General features: G+C 46.3%; 1 protein-coding gene and 1 long non-coding RNA gene across 3 annotated transcripts in view; one reads left to right on the top strand and one right to left on the bottom strand.

Annotated features, from left to right (window-relative positions):
- LOC138854304 (uncharacterized) overlaps positions 1-23,127 on the top strand; it is a 355,113-nt gene that overhangs the window by 23,838 nt on the left and 308,148 nt on the right. The gene's annotated exons all lie outside the window — the stretch shown is intronic.
- LOC128699068 (homeobox protein unc-42-like) overlaps positions 1-23,127 on the bottom strand; it is a 259,437-nt gene that overhangs the window by 62,302 nt on the left and 174,008 nt on the right. The window lies entirely within an intron of this gene.

The following is a 23,127-nucleotide window of genomic DNA, read 5'->3' as shown; positions in this document are numbered from 1 at the left end:
CTCTGTATACCATTTACGTCAGGCCCATACTGGAGTATGCAGCACCAGTTTGGAATCCACACCTAGTCAAGCACGTCAAGAAATTAGAGAAAGTGCAAAGGTTTGCAACAAGACTAGTCCCAGAGCTACGGGGATTGTCCTACGAAGAAAGGTTGAGGGATATCGGCCTGACGACACTGGAGGACAGGAGGGTCAGGGGAGACATGATAACGACATATAAAATACTGCGCGGAATAGACAAGGTGGACAAAGACGGGATGTTCCAGAGAAGGGACACAGACACAAGAGGTCACAATTGGAAGTTGAAGACTCAGATGAATCAAAGGGATGTTAGGAAGTATTTCTTCAGTCATAGAGTAGTCAGGCCGTGGAATAGCCTAGAAAGTGACGTAGTGGAGGCGGGAACCATACATAGTTTTAAGGCGAGGTATGATAGAGCTCATGGGGCAGGGGGAGAGAGGACCTAGTAGCAATCAGCGAAGAGGCGGGGCCAGGAGCTGTGAATCGACCCCTGCAACCACAAATAGGTGAGTACACACACACACACACACAACCACCCACACACAACCACCCACACACACAACCACCCACACACACAACCACCCACACACACAACCACCCACACACACAACCACCCACACACAACCACCCACACACACAACCACCCACACACACAACCACCCACACACACAACCACCCACACACACAACCACCCACACACACAACCACCCACACACACAACCACCCACACACACAACCACCCACACACACAACCACCCACACACACAACCACTCACACACACAACCACCCACACACACAACCACCCACACACACAACCACTCACACACACAACCACCCACACACAACCACCCACACACACAACCACTCACACACACAACCACCAACACACACAACCACCCACACACACAACCACTCACACACACAACCACCCACACACACAACCACCCACACACAACCACTCACACACACAACCACTCACACACACAACCACCCACACACACAACCACCCACACACACAACCACCCACACACACAACCACCCACACAACCACCCACACGCACAACCACCCACACACACAACCACCCACATGCACAACCACCCACATGCACAACCACCCACCCACACACACGCACGCACGCACGCACGCACGCACTTTCTTAACACTTCCTCGGGACACTGTGATCCTTTAAAGCAAAATTTCTTCAAACCAATTTGCATATATATTACATTATTTCTCAGATTTCCATCCATTTGTGGATTTCCACAGTGCCCAGTAATTCTGGCAGTGCCCAGTAATTCTGGCAGTGCCCAGTAATTCTGGCAGTGCCCAGTAATTCTGGCAGTGCCCAGTAATTCTGGCAGTGCCCAGTGATTCTGGCAGTGCCCAGTAATTCTGGCAGTGCCCAGTGATTCTGGCAGTGCCCAGTAATTCTGGCAGTGCCCAGTGATTCTGGCAGTGCCCAGTAATTCTGGCAGTGCCCAGTAATTCTGGCAGTGCCCAGTGATTCTGGCAGTGCCCAGTAATTCTGGCAGTGCCCAGTAATTCTGGCAGTGCCCAGTAATTCTGGCAGTGCCCAGTAATTCTGGCAGTGCCCAGTGATTCTGGCAGTGCCCAGTAATTCTGGCAGTGCCCAGTAATTCTGGCAGTGCCCAGTAATTCTGACAGTGCCCAGTAATTCTGGCAGTGCCCAGTAATTCTGGCAGTGCCCAGTGATTCTGGCAGTGCCCAGTAATTCTGGCAGTGCCCAGTAATTCTGGCAGTGCCCAGTGATTCTGGCAGTGCCCAGTAATTCTGGCAGCGCCCAGTAATTCTGGCAGTGCCCAGTGATTCTGGCAGTGCCCAGTAATTCTGGCAGTGCCCAGTAATTCTGGCAGTGCCCAGTAATTCTGGCAGTGCCCAGTAATTCTGGCAGTGCCCAGTAATTCTGGCAGTGCCCAGTGATTCTGGCAGTGCCCAGTAATTCTGGCAGTGCCCAGTAATTCTGGCAGTGCCCAGTAATTCTGGCAGTGCCCAGTAATTCTGGCAGTGCCCAGTAATTCTGGCAGTGCCCAGTAATTCTGGCAGTGCCCAGTGATTCTGGCAGTGCCCAGTAATTCTGGCAGTGCCCAGTAATTCTGGCAGTGCCCAGTAATTCTGGCAGTGCCCAGTAATTCTGGCAGTGCCCAGTAATTCTGGCAGTGCCCAGTAATTCTGGCAGTGCCCATTAATTCTGGCAGTGCCCAGTGATTCTGGCAGTGCCCATTAATTCTGGCAGTGCCCATTAATTCTGGCAGTGCCCAGTAATTCTGGCAGTGCCCAGTAATTCTGGCAGTGCCCAGTAATTCTGGCAGTGCCCAGTGATTCTGGCAGTGCCCAGTAATTCTGGCAGTGCCCAGTAATTCTGGCAGTGCCCAGTAATTCTGGCAGTGCCCAGTAATTCTGGCAGTGCCCAGTAATTCTGGCAGTGCCCAGTAATTCTGGCAGTGCCCAGTGATTCTGGCAGTGCCCAGTAATTCTGGCAGTTCCCAGTAATTCTGGCAGTGCCCAGTAATTCTGGCAGTGCCCAGTAATTCTGGCAGTGCCCAGTGATTCTGGCAGTGCCCAGTAATTCTGGCAGTGCCCAGTAATTCTGGCAGTGCCCAGTAATTCTGGCAGTGCCCAGTAATTCTGGCAGTGCCCAGTAATTCTGGCAGTGCCCAGTAATTCTGGCAGTGCCCAGTAATTCTGGCAGTGCCCAGTGATTCTGGCAGTGCCCAGTAATTCTGGCAGTGCCCAGTAATTCTGGCAGTGCCCAGTGATTCTGGCAGTGCCCAGTAATTCTGGCAGTGCCCAGTAATTCTGGCAGTGCCCAGTAATTCTGGCAGTGCCCAGTAATTCTGGCAGTGCCCAGTGATTCTGGCAGTGCCCAGTAATTCTGGCAGTGCCCAGTAATTCTGGCAGTGCCCAGTAATTCTAGCAGTGCCCAGTAATTCTGGAAGTGACCGGTAATTCGGGCAGTGCCCAGTAATTCGGGCAGTGCCCAGTAATTCGGGCAGTGCCCTCTAATTCGGGCAGTGCCCTCTAATTCGGGCAGTGCCCTCTAATTCGGGCAGTGCCCAGTAATTCGGCCAATACCCTATGATTCGGGCACTGCCCAGTAATGCTGGCAGTGCCCAGTAATACCCACAGTACGCAGTAATTCCCGTAGTTCCATATAATTCTGAGTGGCGGCTGTTCTTAGAATAGCTGGTTATAGGTATCCCCAGAAAGGGTATGCCTGTAACAGGTAAAGGGTATGCCTGTAACAGGTAAAGGGTATGCCTGTAACAGGTAAAGGGTATGCCTGTAACAGGTAAAGGGTATGCCTGTAACAGGTAAAGGGTATACCTGTAACAGGTGTAGGGTATACCTGTAACAGATAAAGGGTATACCTGTAACAGGTGTAGGGTATACCTGTAACAGATAAAGGGTATGCCTGTAACAGGTAAAGGGTATGCCTGTAACAGATAAAGGGTATGCCTGTAACAGGTGTAGGGTATACCTGTAACAGATAAAGGGTATGCCTGTAACAGGTGTAGGGTATACCTGTAACAGATAAAGGGTATGCCTGTAACAGGTAAAGGGTATGCCTGTAACAGATAAAGGGTATGCCTGTAACAGATAAAGGGTATGCCTGTAACAGGTAAAGGGTATGCCTGTAACAGATAAAGGGTATGCCTGTAACAGATAAAGGGTATGCCTGTAACAGATAAAGGGTATACCTGTAACAGATAAAGGGTATGCCTGTAACAGATAAAGGGTATGCCTGTAACAGATAAAGGGTATGCCTGTAACAGATAAAGGGTATGCCTGTAACAGATAAAGGGCATGCCTGTAACAGATAAAGGGTATACCTGTAGCAGATAAAGGGTATGAATGTGACAGATACAGGGTATGCCTGTAACAGCTGTATAGCCCTTGTGGTTTAGCGCTTCATTTTATAATGATAATGCCTGTAACAGGCATAGGATATATCTGTAACAGGTAAAGGGTATACCTGTAACAGGTATAGGGTATACCTGTAACAGATAAAGGGTATACCTGTAACAGGTATAGGGTATACCTGTAACAGATAAAGGGTATACCTGTAACAGGTGTAGGGTATACCTGTAACAGATAAAGGGTATGCCTGTAACAGGTGTAGGGTATACCTGTAACATGTGTAGGGTATACCTGTAACAGATAAAGGGTATACCTGTAACAGGTGTAGGGTATACCTGTAACAGATAAAGGGTATGCCTGTAACAGGTGTAGGGTATACCTGTAACATGTGTAGGGTATACCTGTAACAGATAAAGGGTATACCTGTAACAGGTGTAGGGTATACCTGTAACATGTGTAGGGTATACCTGTAACAGATAAAGGGTATACCTGTAAGAGGTGTAGGGTATACCTGTAACAGATAAAGGGTATGCCTATTGAAAATGGTATAAAATACCGACAAGTTGAAGATTAAGACACATGTGCAACAGTTGTGTATCTTTATTGTTGCAACGTTTCGCCTACACGGTAGAGTTCTTCAGTCAAATACTGGAACAGCAGGTGTAATGGTGAAATGAAGATATAATCAGTCCATCAGTCTTGGATATATAGTATTTGAGGTTGTCAGTCCCTCGGCCTGACTTCTCCAGGCCGAGGGACTGACAACCTCAAATTCTACGACTTTAAGGGTGATGGACTGATTACATCGTCTTCACATCTCTACTGTTCCTGCCTACTTTCTGTATTCGACTGAAGAAGCCTACTGTGTAGGCGAAACGTTTCGGAATAAAGTTGTCTAACTGTTGCATATGTGTCTTACCTAACAACCTTAAATATTGTGTTTGACTGGAGACGCCTACTGTTGTACCTGTGTATTAATCATCAGGGTATACCTGGAGGGGGTTTCTGGGTCAACGCCTCCGCGGCCTGGTCCGTGACCAGGCCTTGTGGTGGATCAGGGCCTGATCAACCAGGCTGTTACTGCTGGCCGCACCTAAACCGATGAGCCACAGCCTGGCTGATCAGGTACTGACTTTAGGTGTCCGTCCAGCTCATTGAAGGCAGCCAGGGGTCTGTTGGTAATCCTCCCTTATGTATGCTGAGAGGCAGTTGAACAGTCTTGGGCCCCTGACACTTGTGTACAATACTGAATGCTATTCCTGTAATGTTATACCTGTCTGTATTATTATTATTATTATTATTATTATTATTATTATTATTATTATTATATGTTAATTTTGATTTAACAAATAAAAAATCGGGAAACTAATTTTAATTCAAGCATTAATTAGATTTTTTAAATTACTGTGTTTTAGCGTAGTTTGTGGCGTAGTTGTTGAATCTACGGACATAGCAAGTCTAGTTCCAGTATCATATCCTGGGATGTTGACCTACAGTTCTTGGGCTCCTTGAGGCTGTTGACCTACTGTTCTTGGGCTCCTTGAGGCTGTTGATCTACAGTTCTTGGGATCCTTGAGGCTGTTGACCTACAGTTCTTGGGCTCCTTGAGGCTGTTGATCTACAGTTCTTGGGCTCCTTGAGGCTGTTGACCTACAGTTCTTGGGATCCTTGAGGCTGTTGACCTACAGTTCTTGGGCTCCTTGAGGCTCTTGAACTACAGTTCTTGGGCTCATTGAGGGTGTTGATCTACAGTTCTTGGGCTCCTTGAGGCTGTTGACCTACAGTTCTTGGGATCCTTGAGGCTGTTGACCTACAGTTCTTGGGCTCCTTGAGGCTGTTGACCTACAGTTCTTGGGCTCCTTGAGGCTCTTGAACTACAGTTCTTGGGATCCTTGAGGCTGTTGACCTACAGTTCTTGGGTTCATTGAGGCTGTTGACCTACAGTTCCTGGGCTCCTTGAGGCTGTTGTCCTACAGTTCTTGAGCTCCTTGAGGATGTTGACCTACAGTTCTTGGGCTCCTTGAGGCTGTTGACCTACAGTTCCTGGGCTCCTTGAGGCTGTTGACCTACAGTTCTTGGGCTCCTTGAGGCTGTTGACCTACAGTTCTTGGGCTCCTTGAGGCTGTTGACCTACAGTTCTTGGGCTCCTTGAGGCTGTTGACCTACAGTTCTTGGGCTCCTTGAGGCTGTTGACCTACAGTTCTTGGGATCCTTGAGGCTGTTGACCTACAGTTCTTGGGCTCCTTGAGGCTGTTGACCTACAGTTCTTGGGATCCTTGAGGCTGTTGACCTACAGTTCTTAGGCTCATTGAGGGTGTTGATCTACTGTTCTTGGGATCCTTGAGGCTGTTTTGACCTACTGTTCTTGGGCTCATTGAGGCTGTTGACCTACAGTTCTTGGGCTCCTTGAGGCTGTTTTGACCTACTGTTCTTGGGCTCATTGAGGCTGTTGACCTACAGTTCTTGGGATCCTTGAGGCTGTGACCTACAGTTCTTGGGATCCTTGAGGCTGTTGACCTACAGTTCTTGGGCTCCTTGAGGCTGTTGACCTACAGTTCTTGGGCTCATTGAGGGTGTTGATCTACTGTTCTTGGGATCCTTGAGGCTGTTGACCTACAGTTCTTGGGCTCCTTGAGGCTGTTGACCTACTGTTCTTGGGCTCATTGAGGCTGTTGACCTACAGTTCTTGGACTCCTTGAGGCTGTTGACCTACTGTTCTTGGGCTCATTGAGGCTGTTGACCTACAGTTCTTGGGGCTCCTTCAGAGTGTTGACCTACACGACTCACGAAATCGTAATGACACGATTGCAAACAAACCAGACTCTCTGACCGCGGGTTCAATCCCGGCCGGGGTATGGTTTGTTGACCTACACGTTTTGCACTAAAGCTGGAGGAGGCCGGTGTTACGGGATACTAGGAAAACTGGTTCTCCCTACAGCGGTAGTCTGAGAGACTGAGGAACACTGGCCAGTGAGAAACACTTCCACATCGTCAGGAAACTTTGGAAAATTCTTAAGAACCTTTTAAAAGAAAGTGAAGCTGAACTTTAGGGGAAGATATTGAAAGTACGAAAGTATTTATAGTTAGAGAGAGAGAGAGAGAGAGAGAGAGAGAGAGAGAGAGAGAGAGAAAGAGAGAGAGAAAGAGAGAGAGAGAGAGAGAGAGAGAGAGAGAGAGAGAGAAAGAGAGAGAGAGAGAGAAAGAGAAAGAGAGAGAGAGAGAAAGAGAGAGAGAGAGAATTCCATAATATAAAAACAATGACAAGAACAACTACACAACAGCAGAAACAACAACAATAACATGAATGATTCTTACACGAGAGAATTTACAGTGTATTTGATAATTTTTATATAGTATACTTTGTATAGTATACTTTGTATAGTATACTTTGTATAGTATACTTTGTATAGTATATTTTGTATAGTATACTTTGTATAGTATACTTTGTATAGTATACTTTGTATAGTATACTTTGTATAGTATACTTTCTTGATGAGTTAATTAGAAACATATGATAAGTGTGCATTATTTTTGACATGAAACTAAAGCACAAGCGCATTTATACAAGTTAGAGTGTATGTGTACTGTGTATGTGTATACACCTAGATGTGTGTTTGTCAGTTTATATGCATTAAGAGGTGTGTGTATCGGTGTATACACACATCGAGAGGTGTGTGTGTGTGTGTTTATCTTTCAATATATATACACCTACAACCACCACCACCTACAACCACCACCACCTACAACAACCACCACCTACAACCACCACCACCTACAACCACCACCACCTACAACAACCACCTACAACACACCTACCTACAACACCACCACTACAACCACACCACCTACAACCACCACCACCTACAACCACCACCACCTACAACAACCACCACCTACAACCACCACCACCTACAACCACCACCACCTACAACAACCACCACCTACAACAACCACCACCTACAACCACCACCACCTACAACCACCACCACCTACAACCACCACCACCTACAACCACCACCACCTACAACCACCACCACCTACAACCACCACCACCTACAACAACCACCACCTACAACCACCGCCACCTACAACCACCGCCACCTCCACCTTAAACCAACACTACTACTACCTTTACCAGCCACTACCTACAACCACCACCTGACCTAAAACCAACATTACTACCTGCAACTACCACCCCTACCACATCAACAACCGCTACCAGCACACACCACACACACACACACACACACACACACACACACACACACACACACACACACACACACAAGTCCAGCTATCTGCCAGGATGAAAATAACTTTGGCACGAGTCAATCTGACTTAGAGACGGCCGCTCCCTCGCCTCGTATTAACTCTTACCTCCCTACCCGAAAGTTTTTCATTAACGTGTCCTCTCTTGACAACCTCCTCAGGAAGCGAGAGCCAGAGAGGAGGCAAGGAAGAGTAGGAAGAATGGGAGGAGGAGGAAGAGGCGGAGGTTGAGGAGGAAGAGGAGAATGTAAAAGAAGAAGATTGAAAAGGAGGTGGAAGACGATACGGTAGAGGAAAGAAGAGGAGTAAGTGGAAATGGAGGATAAGAGGAAGTGGAAGAAGATGAGATGAAGGAGCAAGAAGAAAAATATGTAGTGGATAAGTAAATGGAGAGTAAACAGATGGAACAAAAAAAAAAGAAAAAGGGGTAAGAAGAAAAGGAGAAGAATAAGAAGAAAGATGAAGGCAGAGGACACTTAGAGTGACTTAGAGTGAGGAGTCTAAGAGGAAGAGGGAAAATATGACATAAAGAAGAGAAAGAGCTTCTTAAGAAGCAGCCCAGCTGGTATGCCAGTCTTCTTTTAAGAGGTTGCTTGAGACGCTTCTTAAGTGTGTGGTCACAACCTGGTGAAGAATGGAAGGAACTTAATGTGTTTTAATGCTCTCTCTCTCTCTCTCTCTCTCTCTCTCTCTCTCATACAAGGTTCTTGCAGTGTTAGGTTGAGAGTTGTTATCAACCTCAGTTCATTTGAAAGTCTTACCTGTTATTACTTTTATTCAACTGTCATTGCTGTGAAACAAATGGGAAACAGGGTGAAGTTGGAGCCACCTGTGAGCCAGAAATTTAATTTCGAGAACTGACTATTTCGTCGAAGTTATGCTGTACGAACATGTTCTAGACTCGTATCATTCTAGGAATAAATGATCTCAGATGATGTTCTTGTGTATAGAAGCTGTCTTGTCACTGCCCGTCTTGTGGTATATAAGCTGTCTTCTCGCTGCTCGTCTTATGGTATAGAAGCTTTTTTTGTCGCTGCCCGTCTTGTGGTATAGGAGCTGTCTTCTAGTTGCCAATCTTGTGGTATAGAAGCTGACTTCTCGGTGCCTGTCTTGTAGCATAGCTGTCTTCTCGCTGTCCGCGAAGTGAATACTGGCCTTGTACATCACTCACATCTCTCTGGTGCTGAAAGCTGTTAGACCTGTCCAGGCCGGGTTCATGCGAGAGATGAGTCGCCTTGCATGGCTCTCCGTTCTCTCCAGAAGTCGTAGATGAGACAGGGGACAGGCAGTCCAAGAAAGTGGAGCATACTCAAGGTGTGAGAGTGCTTACGCATAGTACAGAGTTTTGCAACAGCTAGTGTTAAGCAGGTAAGAGTTACTTCTTACTGCTCTTATCTTCTTGGTTACCTTACTTGCAACATTCACTACGTAAGTCTTCATGGAGATTTTGGAGTCAGATTTCTTCCCGCCTTTACTCCCTGTCTCCAACAGCTTTCTGCACTCCCTCTCCCTCTCCCTCTCCCTCTCCTGCTCTCCCTACAGTTCTCTCTCCCTTCCCGCTATTCTACCTCCTTTCCTGCCTCTCTCCCACCCCTCTCTCCTTCTCTGGCTCCTTACTCCCTTCCATAACCCCCTGTCTCCTTCCATCCCTTCCTCCCTGCCTCAGTCCCTTCCTCCCTGCTTGCCTCCCTCCCTTACCGCCTCCTTACCTCCCTCTTTGCCTCGCTCTCTGCCCCCTTCCTCCCTCTCTGCTTTGCTCCCTGCCTCCCTGAATGCCTGCCTCCCTCCCTCCCTGTTTCTATTTGCCTACTTGTTTCTCTATTTTCCTCCCTGTCTCTCTGCCTTCCTGTCTGCCTCGCTGTCTCCCTGCCTGCTACCCTCTCTGCCTTGGTGTCTAGCTGCCTGCTACCCTCTCTGCTTCGCTGTCTCCCTGCCTGCTACCCTCTCTGCCTTGGTGTCTAGCTGCCTGCTACCCTCTCTGCTTCGCTGTCTCCCTGCCTGCTACCCTCTCTGCTTCGCTGTCTCCCTGCCTGCTACCCTCTCTGCCTCGCTGTCTCCCTGCCTGCTACACTCTCTGCCTCGCTGTCTCCCTGCCTGCTACCCTCTCTGCCTCGCTGTCTCCCTGCCTGCTACCCTCTCTGCCTCGCTGTCTCCCTGCCTGCTACACTCTGCCTCGCTGTCTCCCTGCCTGCTACCCTCTCTGCCTCGCTGTCTCCCTGCCTGCTACCCTCTCTGCCTCGCTGTCTCCCTGCCTGCTACACTCTCTGCCTCGCTGTCTCCCTGCCTGCTACCCTCTCTGCCTCGCTGTCTCCCTGCCTGCTACACTCTGCCTCGCTGTCTCCCTGCCTGCTACCCTCTCTGCCTCGCTGTCTAGCTGCCTGCTACCCTCTCTGCTTCGCTGTCTCCCTGCCTGCTACCCTCTCTGCTTCGCTGTCTCCCTGCCTGCTACCCTCTCTGCCTCGCTGTCTCCCTGCTTGCTACACTCTCTGCTTCGCTGTCTCCCTGCCTGCTACACTCTCTGCCTCGCTGTCTCCCTGCCTGCTACACTCTCTGCCTCGCTGTCTCCCTGCCTGCTACACTCTGCCTCGCTGTCTCCCTGCCTGCTACACTCTGCCTCGCTGTCTCCCTGCCTGCTACACTCTCTGCCTCGCTGTCTCCCTGCTTGCTACACTCTCTGCCTCGCTGTCTCCCTGCCTGCTACACTCTCTGCCTCGCTGTCTCCCTGCCTGCTACACTCTCTGCCTCGCTGTCTCCCTGCCTGCTACACTCTGCCTCGCTGTCTCCCTGCCTGCTACACTCTGCCTCGCTGTCTCCCTGCCTGCTACACTCTGCCTCGCTGTCTCCCTGCCTGCTACACTCTGCCTCGCTGTCTCCCTGCCTGCTACACTCTGCCTCGCTGTCTCCCTGCCTGCTACACTCTGCCTCGCTGTCTCCCTGCTTTCTACACTCTGCCTCGCTGTCTCCCTGCTTGCTACACTCTCTGCCTCGCTGTCTCCCTGCCTGCTACACTCTGCCTCGCTGTCTCCCTCACATGACTCAACAGGAGGGGGGAAGGGGGTGGGGGGTGGGAGGGGGGGGTGCTAGGCACGTGAAAGTAGAAGGTCTTTATGACACACAAATTAGATTATGAATTCCATTTTCCTCTCTCCCTGGTGACTTCAGCTCTCGTCGGCTTAATGTCAAGAGCGCCCTTAAAGACACTCGCCACCAGGGCCCAATGCACGCCCCTTTCCGCCGGCACTTTGAGCTTTATCGCCCCCTGCTCTTACTGCCCCTCTTGCCCCTAACAGCAATGAGCATCGACTTTTCAGACGATGGAAAGAAATAAAAAAAATAAAAAAGAGAGTAGAAGGGAAAGAGAGAGAGAGAGAGAGAGAGAGAGAGAGAGAGAGAGAGAGAAAATGTGATAAAAGAGAAGCCATGACTGGGAATTTAACTCACATACAGTGTAGTGGAGTTGAGTGACTTAGTGCAGTGGACTTAGTGCAGTGGACTTAGTGCAGTGGACTTAGTGATAATGTGGTGTTAGTGTGGGATGGTGTAGTAGTGTACTGTGTTATAGTGTACTGTGGTGTAATGTACTGTGGAGTAGGATGGTGTAGTAGTGTACTGTGGTATAGTGTACTGTGGTGTAATGTACTGTGGAGTAGGATGGTGTAGTAGTGTACTGTGGTATAGTGTACTGTGGTGTAATGTACTGTGGAGTATTGTACTGTGTAGTAGTGTACTGTGTAGTGCACTGTGTAGTGTACTATGGTTAGTGTACAGTGGTGTAGTGTACTGTGTAGTGTACAGTGGCGTAGTGTACTGTGTAGTGTACTGTGGTTAGTGTACTGTGGTGTAGTAGTGTACTGTGTAGTGAACTGTGTAATGTACTGTTTAGTAGTATTCTGTGGTGCAGTGTACTGTGGTGTAGTGTACTGTGGTGTAGTGTACTGTGGTTAGTGTACTGTGGTGTAGTAGTGTACTGTTGTGTAGTGTATTGTGGTGTAACAGTGTACTGTATAGTATACTGTGGTGTAGTAGTATACTGTGGTGCAGTGTACTGTGTAGTGTACTGTTGTGTAGTGTACTGTGGTGTAGTGTACTGTGGTGTGGTGTACTATGGTGTAATGTACTATGGTGTAGTATACTGTGGTGTAGTGTACTGTGGTGTAGTAGTGTACTGTGGTGTAGTAGTGTACTGTGGTGTTGTGTACTGTGGTGTAGTGCACTGTGGTGTAGTGTACTGTGGTGTACTGTACTGTGGTGTAGTGTACTGTGGTGTAGTAGTGTACTGTGGTGTAGTGTACTGTGGTGTAGTAGTGTACTGTGGTGTAGTAGTGTACTGTGGTGTTGTGTACTGTGTAGTGCACTGTGGTGTAGTGCACTGTGTAGTGCACTGTGTAGTGCACTGTGTAGTGTACTGTGTAGTGTACTGTGGTGTAATTTACTGTGTAGTGTACTGTGGTGTAGTTTACTGTGGTGTAGTGTACTGTGGTGTAGTACTGTATTGTGGTGTAGTGTACTGTGTAGTGTGCTGTGTAGTGTAGTGCGTAGTGTACTGTGGTGTAGTAGTGTACTGTGGTGTAGTAGTGTACTGTGTAGTGTACTGTGGTGTAGTAGTGTACTGTGGTGTAGTAGTGTACTGTGTAGTGTACTGTGGTGTAGTGTACTGTGTAGTGTACTGTGGTGTAGTAGTGTACTGTGTAGTGTACTGTGGTGTAGTAGTGTACTGTGGTGTAGTAGTGTACTGTGTAGTAGTGTACTGCGTAGTGTACTGTGGTGTAGTAGTGTACTGCGTAGTGTACTGTGGTGTAGTAGTGTACTGTGGTGTAGTAGTGTACTGTGTAGTAGTGTACTGCGTAGTGTACTGTGGTGTAGTAGTGTACTTTGGTGTAGTGTACTGCGTAGTGTACTGTGGTGTAGTAGTGTACTGCGTAGTGTACTGTGGTGTAGTGTACTGTGGTGTAGTAGTGTACTGCGTAGTGTACTGTGGTGTAGTAGTGTACTGCGTAGTGTACTGTGTAGTAGTGTACTGTGGTGTAGTAGTGTACTGCGTAGTGTACTGTGGTGTAGTAGTGTACTGCGTAGTGTACTGTGTAGTAGTGTACTGTGGTGTAGTAGTGTACTGTGGTGTAGTAGTGTACTGTGGTGTAGTAGTGTACTGTGGTGTAGTAGTGTACTGTGGTGTAGTAGTGTACTGTGGTGTAGTGTACTGTGGTGTAGTAGTGTACTGTGGTGTAGTAGTGTACTGTGGTGTAGTGTACTGTGGTGTAGTAGTGTACTGTGGTGTAGTGTACTGTGGTGTAGTAGTGTACTGTGTAGTAGTGTACTGTGGTGTAGTAGTGTACTGTGGTGTAGTAATGTACTGTGGTGTAGTAGTGTACTTTGGTGTAGTAGTGTACTGTGGTGTAGTAGTGTACTGTGGTGTAGTGTACTGTGGTGTAGTAGTGTACTGTGGTGTAGTAGTGTACTGTGGTGTAGTAGTGTACTGTGGTGTAGTGTACTGTGTAGTGTACTGTGGTGTAGTAGTGTACTGTGGTGTAGTGTACTGTGGTGTAGTAGTGTACTGTGGTGTAGTAGTGTACTGTGGTGTAGTGTACTGTGGTGTAGTAGTGTACTGTGGTGTAGTAGTGTACTGTGGTGTAGTGTACTGTGTAGTGTACTGTGGTGTAGTAGTGTACTGTGGTGTAGTGTACTGTGGTGTAGTAGTGTACTGTGGTGTAGTAGTGTACTGTGGTGTAGTGTACTGTGGTGTAGTGTACTGTGTAGTGCACTGTGGTGTAGTGTACTGTGGTGTAGTAGTGTACTGTGGTGTAGTGTACTGTGGTGTAGTGTACTGTGGTGTAGTAGTGTACTGTGGTGTAGTAGTGTACTGTGTAGTGTACTGTGGTGTAGTAGTGTACTGTGTAGTGTACTGTGGTGTAGTGTACTGTGGTGTAGTAGTGTACTGTGGTGTAGTAGTGTACTGTGTAGTGTACTGTGGTGTAGTAGTGTACTGTGGTGTAGTAGTGTACTGTGTAGTGTACTGTGGTGTAGTGTACTGTGGTGTAGTAGTGTACTGTGGTGTAGTAGTGTACTGTGGTGTAGTGTACTGCACTGTACTTTCTTTTCACGAGGACAGCCCTCAGGTACTTTTTTCTCACGAGGACAGCCCTCAGGTACTTTCTTCTCACGAGGACAGCCCTCAGGTACTTTCTTCTCACGAGGACAGCCCTCAGGTACTTTCTTCTCACGAGGACAGCCCTCAGGTACTTTCTTCTCACGAGGACAGCCCTCAGGTACTTTCTTCTCACGAGGACAGCCCTCAGGTACTTTCTTCTCACGAGGACAGCCCTCAGGTACTTTCTTCTCACGAGGACAGCCCTCAGGTACTTTCTTCTCACGAGGACAGCCCTCAGGCTTTCCTCAGAGGACTTTCCGTTCTGGCATTTTCCATACCACCATTATTGACCTCCATCTGAGATCCTCTTCAGAAGATACAAGAAATGAGAGAAATGGCATGTTTTAAATGTTGTGATGTGGCGGTAACACTGACCTGGCTGACAGGTGCACTAAAGTGTGGTAACACTGACCTGGCTGACAGGTGCACTAAGGTGTGGTAACACTGACTAGTTGACAGGTGCACTAAGGTGTGGTAATACTGACCTGGCTGACAGGTGCGCTAAGGTGTGGTAACACTGACCTGGCTGACAGGTGCATTAAGGTGTGGTAACATTGACCTGGCTGACATGTGCACTAAGGTGTGGTAACACTGACTAGTTGACAGGTGCACTAAGGTGTGGTAATACTGACCTGGCTGACAGGTGCACAAAGGTGTGGCAACACTAACCTGGCTGACAGGTGCACTCTAATATAGTAACATTGACCTGGTTGACAGGTGCACTGAGGTGTAGTAACACCTGACTGACAGGTGCACTGAGGTGTAGTAACACCTGACAGGTGCATTAAGGTATAGCAACACCTGGTTGACAGGTGCACTAAGGTGTGGTAACACTGACCTGGCTGACAGGTGCACTAAGGTGTAGTAACACCTAGCTGACAGGTGCACTAAGGTGTAGTAACACCTGGCTGACAGGTGCACTAAGGTGTAGTAACACCTGGCTGACAGGTGCACTAAGGTGTAGTAACACCTGGCTGACAGGTGCACTAAGGTGTAGTAACACCTGGCTGACAGGTGCACTAAGGTGTAGTAACACCTGGCTGACAGGTGCGCTAAGGTGTAGTAACACCTGGCTGACAGGTGCACTAAGGTGTAGTAACACCTGACTGGCAGGTGCACTAAGGTGTAGTAACACCTGACTGACAGGTGCACTAAGGTGTAGTAACACCTGGCTGACAGGTGCACTAAGGTGTAGTAACACCTGGCTGACAGGTGCACTAAGGTGTAGTAACACCTGACTGACAGGTGCGCTAAGGTGTAGTAACACCTGGCTGACAGGTGCGCTAAGGTGTAGTAACACCTGGCTGACAGGTGCGCTAAGGTGTAGTAACACCTGGCTGACAGGTGCACTAAGGTGTAGTAACACCTGACTGACAGGTGCACTAAGGTGTAGTAACACCTGACTGGCAGGTGCACTAAGGTGTAGTAACACCTGACTGACAGGTGCACTAAGGTATATTAAGTCCTGGCTGCCAGGTGCACGAAGGTAAACTGTTAAAACTATCGTACGCAAATAATTAAGAGGAGTGAAATTAGTGATCCTGGCAACACAGCTTTAATGAAGCTCAAGTTTGGACCGTACCTATCCTCGCTCTCTCTCTCTCTCTCTCTCTCTCTCTCTCTCTCTCTCTCTCTCTCTCTCTCTCTCTCTCTCTCTCTCTCTCTCTCTCTCTCTCTCTCTCTCTCTCTCTCTCTCTCTCTCTCAAGGTTTATACCATAGAGAGCAACCTTCAGGACTGACTGGCTGAGTGGAGAAGTGTTTAAGTGGCGAATTGTCTGACTGGCGAAGTGTCTTGAGTGGTGAAATTTCTGACTGGCGAAATGTCTGAGTGGCTAAATAATTGGTGCAATATCTGAATTATGAAGTGTTTGAGCCATGAAGTATCTGAGTGAAGTGTCTGAATTATGAAGTGTCTGACTCAATTCCTGAGTGGCTAAGTGTCTGAGCGCCTAAGATCCTGAGTGGCGAAACATGGATCAAACTTGACAGATAAAGTTGAGGGAGTACATACCTTAAGTCAATAATAATAATGTTTCTTTAACATGTACTTATGTCTTCGCTCTCTCTCTCTCTCTCTCTCTCTCTCTCTCTCTCTCTCTCTCTCTCTCTCTCTCTCTCTCTCTCTCTCTCTCTCTCTCTCCCTCTCTCTCTCTCCCCTCACTTTTCTCCCTCGTTCCCCTCCTGCCTTGATGAGCACCCCACCACAACACCGTCCAGAATTAATTCGTACGCCCTGGGGCGCCCTCCCCTTCTTCACCCCACCTCCCCAATCCCCTGTGGGGAGACCTCCCCTTCTTCCCCAACCCCTCACCAAACACACGACTCTCCACTTCTCTATCTCCTTCCCTTTCTCCGCCCCTTTATTTTTTTTTCTCTCTCTCTCCGGAAAAAATATTCCAAAGTCTACTAAACACAGGGAAATATGTCTCAGAAAATATTCCAGAATATACTATAGATATAATAAGAATAATAATGTGATAAAATTTCCACAGCAGGAATGCCTGCAACACAGCGATGTGTGCTGTCAACTCACAATAGAAGCGAGGGATATACACTTGGTATACAGGCGAGTATGTTGTGGAATATAACAGTGAGGTACAATATTGCAGCTCAGAACGCTTCCTGCCAACGTTGGGCAGTTGGCCACGCACTCGCCCGTGGAGCAAATTTGAATATGCCTTGAGTCTTCTCATGTGTCTGTCCATTTGTGTGTATGTGTGATGTGTTTGCTTCTGCCTGTACACTAGGGCCTGTCTGTGGGTCTGGTAAACCGCAAGAGTGTAACAAGAATCTTTAATGTCTAATGACGTCTCGTACAAGTTTGTTGACATTCTGCGTGAGGGAGAGAGTTGCTGCATGATAGAACAACCTTCAGATAATGCCTGGTTGAAAGTCTGTGTTCCGTATTGCAAGTATAGCTTAATCAACTTGCAAAATGATAATCATTCTAAGACCAGTACCGGGCTGTAAAATATGCACCAAATTCCTGACACAAATATCCACGTGAGGAACTCACTAGTACACGACCCCACTAGTACAACGTGCGTGTAGATACCGTCCAGTGAAAGACTAGGCAACGAAATACAGCGTGAACACACCAGGAAGACTATCAGAGACAAGGTTCATTCACGGTTAGAGTGAATCCTCATTCAAGAATGCAACACACAGGAGTAAACTCTAACAACTTCTACACGAGTCCAGGTCACTTACATGACAGGATACAGTCTGTTCACACACAAAGATACATGAAAACACTATTCAGCAGCGTCTATATACTGAAAACAGAAGACAATCTTGGTACACACAGGACCTAGTGCTGACACCTCGCTCTCCAGGACAGTGATCAAACATGACAAAGGTGAAGAAACTGCGTCCACAGTTATGTAACGTAAGATAATTGTTAAGAGTGTAGCAGTGTTTTATGGACACTGAATGAAGTTCAGAGTGGCGTGCCTGCCTCTTAAGATTCCACGTTCAACAATGGAGCAATAATAACAAAGTTCACACGGTGAACACAGGCTTCAGGCACGAGGCAATAGTCACGAAATTTTAGTCCCAAATTCTGACTATGTAAAGTGTTTGTCCGTGTGTGTGAGGTTATGTTAGTGGAGGAAACAAGCACTCACGTGCTTCCCTGTTGGCAGCAAGTCGCCAACTGCTGACCTCAGAGCAAGTGTAGGGGGAGGGGGAAGGGGGAGAGGGAAGACCTCGCCAGGCAGTTTTATGGATCGTAGGTATCATCCACACCGCTCGTTACAACAGCAGTTAGTGGAAGGCGGGGGCACCGAGCACCTTCCACGGCTCACCATCATACACTGTTATAAACATGGTACGTAATAAGGAGAGAAACATTGATTGTTACAAGACAGGTATTTTAATGCCAGCGAGGAGCTCTTGATCCAAGAATGTGGATCCATTCTTCACTAGCCGACTCTACCTCACATTTCCCATTCACCGTATGATCCCTCCAGTTTTACCCCCCTTTACCCCCTGTCATCTATATACATTCAAAGACATTTAGTGTTTTAATAAGAATTTTATTAAACATTAAGACTTATACCAAATAATGTACAGATATACGTAACAGTAGTTAGTAGTGTGTGTGTACTCACCTAGTTGTGGTTGCAGGAGTCGAGTCACAGCTCCTGTCCCTGCCTCTTCACAGTGTGTGTGTGTGTGTGTGTGTGTGTGTGTGTGTGTGTGTGTGTGTGTGTGTGTGTGTGTGTGTGTGTGTGTGTGTGTGCATGCGCGTATGCACCACTTGACTTCCTGTTATCTGTTTTTGAAGTACTGTATTTAATTTTGAAGCCAGGAATTGTTTGTACTACACTTGTCTCTCTCCCTAGTTTGTTGCAACTCTGCTGCTCTGTTGCTTCCTCCTTAAGTGCTTTCTGTGAGTGTCTCCCTGTTTCTTGTTTTTTTTCCACACACTGAATTCTGTCCAGCTATATCCTCTTACAAATTTTGCATAGAAGCACTTCAATTTCTATACAAAACAATGATTATTCTGGTTTAGAGAGTCGCCGGTAGAGGTAAATTGCTGGCAGTCGTTGCAAGCTGCCACACGGGGTCATCATACCCAGTACCGTAGCTGCTGTTGGAACCACGGTAAATGGCTTAGAAAATCTATAAGTTGAAGAATGAGACACTTGTGTAATATCTGGGAATCTTTATTGAGGAAACGTTACACCAGCCACTGGTTTTTTTCAGTCCAATACTGAGGTAATCAGTCCCTCAGTCTGGAATTGATACGTTCAGTCCATCAGTCTTCATAGACTGAAACATATCGATTCCATGCTGAGGGACTGATTACCTCAAGCTCCTCATCTTTTTCTTCAGTTCTTCTTTGTATTGGACTGATGAAGCCACTGTGTGGCGAAACGTTTCCTCAGTAAAGGTTCCAAAATTTGGCACAAGTATCTCATTCTTCAACAGTCAGGAGCTTACTTAGGAGTCAGCAGTATAGCTCAGTAGGTCTACTGTATGGTGACTGGGACGACAAGACGACAAATCGACAGATAAACCTAAAACTGCTTAAATAAACATGCCAGTGAGATGGCTAAGGAAGGTCACGTCACATGCAGCCTAGTCAGGCGGGAGGTCAGGTCACCGGTGAAGTCATGTGGGCAAGGCTTTGTGTGCAAGAGGCTTGGCTTGGCTAAAACGTGTTTTTTTCTCAAGTGAGTTATATATCTTGGTGACTGCACCTTCCAAACACAGTCCGCCTAATCCTGTCACCCTCAGAGATGAGGGTCCCCGCGTTTCACGCCATGATGTGTGCCACCTTGCTTGTCTGAAACATGCATTGTGTTTTTGTTCCTGCATTGTGTTGTGGAACATGCAGGTGTATTAGAAACATCGAACACAGAATCTGTTTGGCTACAGTTTCTCGAGGGACGTGACAAATTAACTTTGGGTGTGATTTATAGGCCCCCAAACCTTGATAGGGAGTGCAGTAAGCTGTTATGAAAATGTTGTGATAATGGGAGATTTTAACTTTAGACAAATTGATTGGAACACTATGACAGGAAATCTTGAGCCTAGTGACTTTCTTGATACGGTTCAGGATTGCTTTTTAGAACAGGTTGTGACAGAACCAACTAGAGGAAACAATCTGCTTGACTTGGTTCTTGCCAACAAAGATTCACTAATTAATAATCTTGAGGTTAATGATGAGCTTGGGGAAAGTAATCACAAATCACTTGTTTCAATATATCATGGAATTACCCAGATAACTGCAATCAAATCTCTGTCATAGATTTTCGCTTGGCCGACTTCATGGGACTGAAAAATTACCTGGGTGGGCTAAATTGGGATGTCCTGACTATGGGTCAGGTAGGTGATCTTGGTTGCCAATGTGACGTTTTTCAAAGCATAGTTCTAGCTGCCCAGACAACTTTTGTTCCGAGTAGGGAAATTAGATCTAACAAAAATGATCCCAAATGGATGAACAATAGATTAAAACATCTCATTGGTCAAAAGAGAGGCATATATAGGCGTATCAAAAGAGGGGATGGGCAGTTAAGAAATCAATATATTCAATTAAAGAGAGAAAGAAAGGAATAAGAAAAGTAAAAAGGGATTATGAGGCTAAGGTCGCAAGGGTTTCAAAGACTAACCCAAAAGGGTTCTTTCAGGTATACAGAAGTAAGATTAGGGACAAGACTGGCCCACTTAAGAGTAACTCTGATCAGATCACTAACATTGATAAGGATATGTGTGAAATTCTCAATACCTACTTCCTCTCAGTTTTCACCCAGGAAAATACTAGCGATATTCCTGAAATAATAGATTATGTAGAATAGGACGATAAACTATGCACGATTGCGGTAACTAGTGACATGGTCCTCAGACAAATAGAAAAACTAAAACCTAACAAATCCCCAGGCCCTGATGAACTGTTTGCAAGGGTGTTAAAGGAATGTAAAGAGGACCTTAGCATACCTTTGGCTAATCTTTTTAGCATATCACTACAAACTGGCATAGTGCCTGATAAGTGGAAAATGGCAAATGTGTAATACCTATTTACAAGGCAGGTGACAGGTCCTTGGCTTCGAACTATAGACCAATAAGCCTTACCGCCATAGTGGGAAAATTTATGGACTCAAGAATTGCCGAAGCAATTCGTAGCCATCTTGACAGGCACAGATTGATTAATGAATCTCAACACGGTTTTACAAAGGGGCGTTCCTGTCTTACAAATTTACTAAAATTTTTCACTAAGGTGTTTGAGGAGGTAGATCATGGTAATGAATATGATATTGTGTATATGGACTTTAAGGCTTTCGACAGAGTTCCACATCAGAGGCTATTGAGGAAACTTAAGGCACACGGAATAGGAGGAGAATTTTTTTCCTGGGTAGAGGCATGGCTGACAAATAGGCAGCAGAGAGTTTGCATAAATGGGGAGAAATCAGAATAGGAGCACGTCACAAGCGGTGTTCCTCAGGGGTCAGTGTTGGGCCCGTTGTTGTTCACAATTTACATAAACGACATAGATGAGGGAATAAATAGCGACATAAGCAAATTTGCTGATGACACCAAAATAGGCCGTCCAATTCATTCTAATGAGGACACTAGAGCACTCCAGGATGATTTGAATACACTGATGCAATGGTCGGAGAAGTGGCGGATGCAGTTTAATATAGACAAATGCAAAGTTCTAAATGTTGGACAGGAAAATAACCATGCGACATATAAACTAAATAATGTAGATCTTAATACTACTGATTGCGAAAAGGATTTAGGAGTTCTGGTTAGCAGTAATCTAAAACCAAGTCAACAGTGCATTAGTGTTCGCAATAAAGTTAACAGAATTATTGGCTTCATATCTAGAAGTATAAATAATAGAAGTCCTCAGGTTGTTCTTCAACTCTATATATCCTTGGTTAGGCTTCATTTAGACTATGGTGCTCAGTTCAGATCACCGTATTACAGAATGAATATAAATGCTCTGGAAAACGTACAGAGGAGGGCCCTGAATCTGCACTCCCTCGAAAGGCGTAGAATTAGGGGAGATATGATCGAGGTGTATAAATGGAAAACAGGAATAAATAAAGAGCATGTAAATAGTGTGCTGAAAATTTCCAGCCAAGACAGGACTCGCAGCAATGGTTTCAAGTTGGAAAAATTCAGATTCAGGAAGGATATAGGAAAGCACTGGTTTGGTAACAGAGTTGTGGATGAGTGGAACAAGCTCCCGAGTACAGTTATTGATATTAAAACGTTGTGTACTTTTAAAAATAGGTTAGATAGGTGCATGAGTGGGTGTGGGTGGGTGTGAGTTGGACCTGACTAGCTTGTGCTGCTGGGCCTGGTGCCGTGCTCCTTCCTTGAGTGGAGGTGACCAGACTGGGTGGGTCATTGGGCTAATCCGGGGGGGACATGGACCTGCTCCGCATGGGTCAGTAGGCCTGCTGTAGTGTTCCTTTATGTTCTTATTTGTGTTTCTGAATTGTTTTGTGGATCATTTGTGTTTCTGCATTTTTTGTGTTGTGGATCATGCATGCGTATTTGTGTTCCTGCCTTGTATTTGTGGATCATGGTTGCGTATTGGTGTTCCTGCATTGTGTTGTGAATCATACAGGCGTTTGTGTTCCTGCATTATATATGTTGTGTATCGTGCTTTTGTATTTGTGTTTCTGCATTGTTTGTGTTGTGGATCATGCATGCATGCATATTTGTGTTCCTGCAGTCTCGCCCACAATATTTGTCATACAATGTGCATGGAATTGTGTATACACAGGCGGTTTCCATTGGAAAATAATTGGATTATATATATATATATATATATATATATATATATATATATATATATATATATATATATATATATATATATATATATACAATAAACAGGTGATATCACAATATGCAAAACAACCACTGTGAAAGAAATAGTGAACGTCTTCAGCATACAAGTAATTTTCAAGAATTCACGGACGGTTAAGAATAATTCGATCAAGAACTCATCCTTCAACACTGTGTTGGCGGAGTATACAGGATAGGGTGCAACTTACCTTACGTGGGACACACTGGCAAACCTCGAAATAAAATGCGATATTCAACCACACTTTGACGGTTTTCTTCTTTTTCTTTTTAGTAGGTTGTACAGGAAAAGGGGTTACTAGCCCATTGTTCCCGGTATTTTAGTTTACTCTTACAACACGTATGGCTTATGGAGGAAAGATTCTTATTCCACTTCCCCTTGGATATAAAAGGAAAAGCAATAAGAATAAGAACTATTAAGCTAAAATCAAAGAAAACGCAGATGAGTGTGTATACATAAACTTGTATATGCATGTGTAGTG

The sequence above is a fragment of the Cherax quadricarinatus genome, chromosome 54 (assembly GCF_038502225.1).
Source record: "Cherax quadricarinatus isolate ZL_2023a chromosome 54, ASM3850222v1, whole genome shotgun sequence".
Classification (NCBI taxonomy): Eukaryota; Metazoa; Arthropoda; class Malacostraca; order Decapoda; family Parastacidae; genus Cherax; species Cherax quadricarinatus.
Note: the sequence above shows the minus strand (reverse complement) of the source record. Positions and strands in the feature narration are given on the sequence as shown.